We start from the raw sequence: 9,174 nt of genomic DNA, 5'->3' as shown, positions 1-9,174 counted from the left end.
CAGATTGAAATGTCCAGTGGGCACTGGGAACAGAGATTGGGTACACGGATCTGGGTTTCAAGATAGAGGCTTGACCAAAGGGTACAGATCTGAGAGTCAGCGAACATGGCAATTAGGACTGTAAGAATGAATAAGACTGTTAGGGAGTGTTTGAATAGAGAAAACAGCTGAAAGTGGTCCCCAAGATAGACAAGGAGGTAAATATATGAATTCTTTGGGTGCAGAAAGGAGCCCCATCAGCCATAAACCATCAGAAGTGGGTCTTCCTACCCCTGACCTCAACCCCCATCCCAGGCCTCACACTCACAGACAACCTCACATACAGACTTTTAGCTTTATTTCTACGTGAGGCTAGATCTGCAGTCTTCTTATCTGTGTGTGTGTGTGTGTGTGTGTGTGTGTGTGTGTGTGTGTGTGTGTGAAAAGTGTTAATTTGCTATGTATTAGGCATTTAATATGTAATACCACAATTTTTACATGGCTTGATGTTCCTTGATTTTGAAAACATACCCAAACCCTCAAAAACCGGACATAGTCTGACCTCCCGTAACTTCAGGGAGGCCCTGAAAGGGTAGGCAGGATTTTCCATGTCTTCAATATCCCTCCCAAGCGGCCCAGTTCCTTCATTGTTCCAGCCTCCAGGGTTTTCTTTTCCAAGAAGAGTCTCTCTCAGGCTGGATGGCCCTTGCCAGCAGCCCCCTTAGTAACACCGCTTTTGGGTCTCAGCCCTCTGGAGTCCTTCCTCCGCCCCCACCCCCACCACCCCTGCCACCTCTTTTAAAGCTGGAAAGAGAACCAGGAATGACCAAATCTTGGGTGAAAGTGAACCAAGGTCAAAGAACATGTGGATTCTAACTCCAGGGCCTTTTCATCTGCTTCCTCTAGGTGCCTGAGCCTTCGTTCAAATTTGGGAAAATAGATTGTCAAATTTCAATTGGCAATAATAAATAGACTTGTGTTTTCTTAATCAGATTTTCTGTGATGATCTATAATAGAGATCTCAAGTTTTCAGGCTATATTTGAGCAAATTCATGAGAATGAAATTAAGAGCCCAAAGCCCTGAATTTTGTTCCCACTTCTGCCACTAACTTTCTGTGAGCAACCAAATGGCATCTTTTTTTTTTTTTAACTGAAGTATCAAATCAGCAAGTGTGTGTTGAGAGCCTACTTTTGATACAAGGCTCTGTGTTAATACCATGGGAAAGAAAGTCCTCAAGCTCAGGCAGTGGAATATCGGGTAAGGGTATAATGATTCCAGTGTACATGACCATAGTGCAGTGTCCAAAGGTTGGCAGTCGATCTGTGTTCCGCAGAGGCTCAAAGAGCAGGAAAGATGCCTCCTAGCAGAGGTATCATTTGAAAGGACCTTAAAGATCAGGAGGTCTTGAGAAGATGAGCATGATAATGAGGGCCAGGGGAGGCAGGGAGGATGGACAGTGATGGGCACAGCTTTCCAGGCAGAGAAACAGCATCAGCAAAGGCACAGAAGCAGAGAAGTCTGGGAATTGTTCTGCCATGCTTATAATTGTTACTGACCCACGATGAGTTAAGTAGAGAACCAAGTGAAAGCTTTTAAAAATTATATAGTAATATAAGGGAGTAATTTTTCTGTTCAAACTAATAATTTTTTAAAAATGAACTTGTGTTTGTGTATGTCCTTTTATTTCATTTTTTGTTTAGTGTTAAAGTTTTTTACACTTTACTGTGTTTTAGGTGTAATTTTTTATTGAGATCTAAATTGCAGGGTACTTTGTGTAAGCTTAAGATGTTCAACAAGTTGATTTGACACATTTACATGTTGCAATGTGATTGTCACCATAGCATTAGCTAACACTTCTGTAATATCACATAATAACATTTCTTTTTTTAAATGAAACAAAGAATATTTTCAATGATAAAAGGTATAATTCACAAAGAAAATAGACATCATAAACCATTAGACACCGTAACAATAAAAGAACAAAGATACATAAAACAAAAATCAGAAAAAATATAAGGGAAAAGAAAAAATAATCATAGTGCGACATTAACATTTCTCTGAGAATACTTTATCAAGTGCAGAAAAAAAAAGAATTAGCATCTTGAATGACGTCATTAATAATTTAAATATAGATTTATATTTAATTAATTTATATTAATCATATCCCACACAAATATCTTTAAAAATTTGTGTCTCACACATTGTTATTAGATGTCCATAGGACATTTTTAAAAACTGGCAAAAAGATAAACATTGCTAAGTTTCAAAAAGTAGAATCCTTTTTTGTGTGTTTGATTCAGTTATATGTATACACACATATTATTTTTGAAATTATTTTCCATTATAAGTTATTATAAGATATTGACTGTAGTTCCCTGTGCTATACAGTAAACCTTTATTGCTTGTTGCATATCTATTTTTTAAAATTAGAAATCTAGCATTCTATTCATACTAAGTCAAACAAGTGGAATCAAAATGTCAAATTTTTTAGTTAGGAAAAAATTCATAAGTTTTCTAAAATACATATATTATACGTATTATTTATATTTATGTATACAAAAGTTTTTCCACTATGCTTGATAAGGCTTGAGAAAGAACATTTAAAAAAAAGAGATGGAGAAATAGGAAAACATAAACTAAATGAAATGGGAGCACTGAATATGAAATAGAAAAGTGAAACAAACCAGATAAAAGTAAAATATCCTCATAAGTCCAGTTGTTTTTAAACATGGTTGCTCGTTAGAAACACATCTGGAGCTCTGGCAAAAAAAAATAATAATACCTGGGCATTTTTATTTTTCAGAAAATTCCAAGATAATTCTGATATGCATATGGATTTTAAAAAGTGATTATAGGCTTTTCTAGTAAATGCTAGATTTGGTGATATAGAATTCTATAATTTTTCTGTTGACCAATCATGATACAATGATATTAAATAATAGTTACATAATCACAGTAGTAAAAGATGTTTGTCAGTTTTCACAATCAATAGCCAGACAAAAAATAAAAGGTGATTACAATTGCAAGCCATAATGGGAACATGATTAACCTAACAATATAAAATAATTGCATTCAATTTGGGGGGTCAAGCAGAGTGATGTGGTCAATGGAAGTGCATACATGCACAAGTTTTCATCAGGTCAGCCAGTCTGTCTTTTGGTTGGTGCCTTTAATCCATTTACTCTTAAGGTAATTATCAACATGTGTGATCCTATTACTGTTTCCTTAATTGTTTTGGGGTTCCTTCTCTTGTTTTCTGCCTAGAGAAGTTCCTTTAACATTTGTTATAGAGCTGGTTTGGTGGTGCTGAATTCTCCTAACTTTTGCTTGTCTGTAAGCTTTTGATTTCTCCATCAAATCTGAAGGAGAGTCTTGCTGGGTAGAATACTCTTCATTGTAGGTTTTTCCCTTCATCACTTTAAATATGTCATGCCATTCACTTCTGGCTTGGGGAGTTTCTGTTGAGAAATCAGCTGATAGCCTAATGGGAGTTCCCTTGTATATTATTTGCCATTTTCCCCTTGTTGCTTTTAATAGTTTATCTCTGTCTTTAATTTTGTCAGTTTGATTACTATGTATCTCAGTGTGTTCCTCCTTTTATCCTGCCTGGGACTCTCTGTGCTTCTGGGCTTGGTTGATTATCTCCTTTCCCATGTTAGGATTCAACTACTATCTCTTCATATATTTCTCAGGTCCTTTCTCTCTCTCTTCTCCTTCTGGGACCCCTATCACACGAAAGTTTATGTGTTTGATGTTGTCCCAGAGATCTCTTAGACTTCATTTCTTTTCATTCTTTTTCCTGTGTTCTGCGGCAGTGATTGCCACCATTCTGTCCTTCAGATCATTTATCCATGCTTCTGCCTCAGTTATTCTGCTGTGGATTCCTTCTAGTGTATTATTCATCTCTGTTTGTTTGTTCTTTAGTTCTTCTAGGTCTTTGGTAAACATTTCTTGCATCTTCTCAATCTTTGCCTCCATTCTTTTTCCAAGATCCTGAATCATATTCCCTATTGTTATTCTGAATTCTTTTTCTGGAAGGTTGCCTATCTCCACTTCATTTAGTTGTTTTTCTGGGGTGTTATCTCTCCCTGTGACATAACGTTCTGCTTTTTCATGCTGATTAAATTTCTGTAATGTGGTTTTGTTTTAGTTGCTGTGGGATTGTGGTCTTCCTGCTTCTTATCTCTGCCCTCTGATGGAGGAGGCTAGTGTAAACTTTCTTAGAGAAGGGACTGGTGGTGGGAAAAACTGGGTCTTGCTCTGGTAAGCAGGGCCTTAGTAAAAAGTTATGTGAAAGTTGCTCAGTCATGTCCAACTCTTTGCGACCCCATGGACTATACAATACAGTCCATGGAATTCTCCAGGCCAGACTACTGGAGTGGATAGCCTATCCCTTCTCCAGGGAATCTTCCCAACCCAAGGATCGAACCCAGGAATCCACATTGCAGGTGGATTCTTTACCAGCTGAGCCACCAGGGAGAGGGTAGCCTATCGCTTCTTCAGTGGATCTTCCCGACCCAGGAATCAAACCAGGGTCTCCTGCATTGCAGGCAGATTCTTTACCAACTGAACTATCAGGGAAGCCCGGGAAGCTACTCAGTTAGGTTCAGTTCAGTCACTCACTTGTGTCCTAGTCTTTGCAACCCCATGGACTGCAGCATTCCAGGCTTCCCTATCCATCACCAGCTCCCAGAGCTTACTCTAACTCGTGTCCGTCGAGTCGGTGATGCCATCCAAGCATCTCATCCTCTGTTGTCCCCTGCGCCTCCTGCCTTCTATCTTTCTCAGCATCAGGGTCTTTTCCAGTGAGTCAGTTCTTCACATCAGGTGGCCAAAGGATTGGAGTTTCAGTTTTAGCATCAGTCCTTCCAATGAATATTCAGTACTGATTTCCTTTAGGATTAACTGGTTAGATCTCCTTGCAGTCCAAGGGACTCTCAAGAGTCTTCTCCAACACCACAGTTCAAAAGCATCACTTCTTTGGTGCTCAGCTTCCTTTATGGTCCAACTCTCACATCCATACATGACTTCTGGAAAAACCATAGCTTTGATAGATGGACCTTTATTGGCAAAGTAATGTCTCTACTTTTTAATATGCTCTCTATGTTGGTCATAACTTTTCTTCCAAGGAGCAAGCATCTTTTAATTTCATGGCTGAAGTCACCATCTACAGTAATTTTGGAGCCCAAGAAATAAAAGGAAGCTACTCAGTAAAGGTTTAATCCAATTATCTGCTGATGGGTGGGGTTGCGCTGCCTTCCTGGTAGTTTTGTGGCCTGAGGTGACCTAGCCCTTGGCTCTATGGTCAGGTTGATAGTGACCTCCAAGAGGGTTTATGCTAAAGGGGACTTTCCCAGACAGCTGCTGCCAGCGCCCCCGTGCCTGTGGTGGGCCCCTGCCAACCCAGGCCTCCACAGGAGACCCTCCAACTCTAGCACGTAGTTTTGGCTCAGTTTCCTGTGGAGTCACTGCTCCTTTCCTCTGAATCTGGGTGCATGCAAGGTTTGGTTTGTGCCCTCCAAGGCTGGAGTCTCTGTTTCCCCCATTCCTGTGTAAGTCTTGTGATCAAATCCTGCTGGGCTTAGGTCAGATTCCCTGGGGATCCCCAGTCCCTTTGTCAGTTCCCCAGACTGGTGAAGCCTGATGTGGGGTTCCACACCTTCACAACAGTGCAAGAACTTCTTTGGTATTGTCCTCCAGTCTATGAGTCACCCACCCAGTGGGTATGAAATTTGATTTTGTCATGATTGTGCCCCTCCTACTGTCTTGCTGCAGCTTCTTGTCTTTGGACATGGGGTATCTTTTTTGGTAGTTTCCAGCATCCTCCTGTTAATGGTCATTCGATAGCTCATTTTGACTTTGGTGCTCTTGCAGGAGGAGATGAATGCACATTCTTTTTCCCTCTACCATGTTGAATAGGACTCCTATATTTTACTATTGCAATTAATTGGAAATTTTTTGAATTGATCCTTTACCACAAACAGTTTAAGAACTCTGGGGTTCAAGCAGTGCCAAGTCTCTAGCTCCATATAGTGTCAAGTGTAAAACAGAACTGAAAAAAGTAAGCTTGAAGAGGTAGTTTGCAGTATATTGCAGGGAATGGCTCTTTAAAGGTCTATTTGTGGGTTCAGAGAAGGCAAGGAGACAGGAACAAATGGAAGGAGGATCTGAAATACATGAAAGCTTCTGATTTATAAGTGTTGGCTCTAATTTTAATTTTTTCTTAGTACCCATGAAACAGAACACATCTGAGGGCCACGTGTGGGCCACCAGTTTGCAGGCTGATGTGGGCAGATGAGGCTGAGTTACTCAGTGAAACAGGCCACAGCCGAGGATCAGCCCTGCAGCCCATGGGTCCCAAAGGCCTTGGAAATAGATTTCTGTCACTGAGATGGTACAGGAGCAGTGAGATATTCCCAAAGAACTAAGGGCAGCACAGCAAAGAGGACCTGGAAACCTAGCTTGGACACGAGGGGGCCAGCAATGACTTTTGCAGAGATGGACAGAAATGAGAGCAATAATCAAAGACTGGACAGAAATGAGACCATCCTGGGGTACCAAGGAGGGCTCATTGAGGACACTGACCCACCACCCACTCCTTGGCATTTTAGAATGTCCCACCTGTAACTCAGGCAAAACCCTGGGAAACGAGGTCAAAACAGACTCTGTCAACAGACTCATTGGATTGTAAGTTGATTGTGATTCAGCTCCTGCCACCTACCACAAGAGGAAAGGAGGTCCAAGCAGAAGTTCGGTTCACAAATGCAGACTGTTTTATTTCACTTTCTCCAGGAATGCTTGGGTCAGACAGGCTGGGACCTATTTTATTTCCCATGAGCACTGTCAAAGAGGCCCATTGTCAGACTTTAAAAAAACAAATTCCGAATACTTCCAGACTGTGAGGAAAGAGTGCGAAAAAGGCAGCATCTTTAAAGACACATACTACGCTGAACTCTGAAGCCTCAGGCTGCCAGAAAATTGGCTCATTGGGGGAAATAACTCAAACCCTCATTAACAATCTGAATTACTTATTCCTACATAGACATTAGTGGAACCAATGGGGTCAGGTCGCAGGTTCCGGCACCATCCCTGGGAAGACTGGGTAATGACAGCTGGAGAGGGAAGCTGGAGAGAGCAGGCTGCCCTGGGCTGAACACACCTGTGCCCAGGATGGAGTGTCAGGCACCGAACACGAAATTCCCCTGGAGGCTGCTGCCACTGCTCTCATTTGCCAAAGCTGTTAGGTAGGTAGAATAGGGAAATGGAGTCCAAAATGGCGGTGGCTAAAAAGGTTAAAGGAAGGTCCGAGGACCAGAGTGAAGACTTCGGAGAAAACAAACAGCACTCCTGGCTTTATGCCCAATTTGCATAGCTCAGGCCCAGGTGGAGGAAAACATATTAAAGGAGGAGCCAAAGCACTTTCTCTCTCTCTCCCTCCCCCACGTGCTCCTCCACTCTCTTCCCTTCAAGTCTTTGGGTTGGCATGCCCTCACGCTTCGAGGATGGATTCTCCTGCTATCTTCTAAATAAAATAGAGCTGTAACCCTGATTTGCCTAGGAGCTATAACACAGTTTGTCCCAAGAGCTGTGACGCGCCGAGGGCTTTAATGTCCGTCGCTCCAAATCTTTGTTGTGATGAGACAAAGAACCGAGGAACATATACTCACGTGACAAAGCTAAGTAAGAATGACACAGCAGATATGGGAAAAGTAAAGAGAAACAAAGTGTCCAAGTGCAGATGAGTATGAAGAACAAAATTTTTCCTCTTCACTATTAAAATCCAAGATAGTAGCACATGTGCCATATTTTCTAGGGAGCTTTGTAAAACAAAAAGCCAGTGGTTTTCCTGAGCCGAGGAGAGAAATTGGGGCCTGCATCTCACTGGAAAATAGATCTGTTTCAAGTAAGAGTCACAGTGGAAGAGCTGAGGAATATGTCTTGACTCATAGTGGCTATATTTCTCTCTTTCTTTCTAATGTGCTCTTGCTGTTTAGAATTTATTTTACTATAATGGAAAAATTACCCAAATGGTTCTCCAGCTCTTTCAGAAATGCTGAGTAATAAACAGGAAGTATAAGGGTAAATAGTGTACAAGATGACTCCCCATCCTTAACAATGATGGCTGAATAGAGGGGAAAGGGTAATTTGCAACAGTTAACCCCCTCTCCTATACATGATAGTATATCTGGCAGCCTGCTCTGACATTCCCTCTGCTCCCTAACTACTGCAGCACCCTCCTAACTGGCCTCCCAGTTTCTTACTATTTTTCTTTTCCTTCTTCTTCTTCTTTTTTTTATTTTTTTAAACATATTGGCTGTGCTGCATGGTATGTAAGAAAGCTTCCCAGGTGGTGCTAGTGGTAAAGAACCCACCTGCCAATGCAGGAGACTTAAGAGACGTGGGTTCGATCCCTAGGTAGGGAAGATTCCCTGGAGGAGGGCATGGCAACCCACTCCAGTATTCTTACCTGGAGAGTCCCATGACAGAGGGCCCAGGGGGCTATAGTCCACAGGTTGCAAAGAGTCGGACACGACTAAAGTGACAGCATGTTCGCATGGTGTGTGGGATCCTAGTTCCCTGACTAGGGATCAAACCCATGTCCGCTGTGGTGGTGGACCACCAGGGGTGTACCCAGTTTCTTACTCTTTACCAGATGCATTCTGTTCACCACCCAGTAGTCAAGAGGATCGTAAAGCCCAAGTCAAAACTCCCCACCCCTGCCACCATTTAATACCATCAATAGCTTTCTTCTGCACTTAGAATAAAACCTAGACTTCTTGGCTTCAGGGCACCCCTGACCTGTGTCATAAATGAAGTCAGATGCTAGCTAAAGTGGTAAGGACAGATTTTAATCAGTTACACATTTTCCAACAGGAAAGAGTCCATCATGAACAGAACTCAACCTGGATTGGTAGAGGTGCATGGGTGTTTTAAAGGGAGAATGAGGGAGTAGGGAGAGGAGGCAGACGGGAGCTTAATACAATCAGGGAAGTGCAAGATTACAAATGGGAGTGCGTATCAGTGCAACTAGGCTAGCTGTGTCTGCTGGCTAACCACTGTGGACGTTAGGATTTTACCATCCAATAGAGATTGAGAGACGAAGGCCCTGTCCTCAGACGATGACCAGAACTAACAGCAAATTTCCTGACAGCCTTGAGTTTTCTCAGGTAGGTACTTTAAGTGGAGGCTTCCCT

This window comes from Oryx dammah, unplaced genomic scaffold (genome assembly GCF_014754425.2).
Source record: "Oryx dammah isolate SB20612 unplaced genomic scaffold, SCBI_Odam_1.1 HiC_scaffold_26, whole genome shotgun sequence".
NCBI lineage: Eukaryota > Metazoa > Chordata > Mammalia > Artiodactyla > Bovidae > Oryx > Oryx dammah.
Note: the sequence above shows the minus strand (reverse complement) of the source record.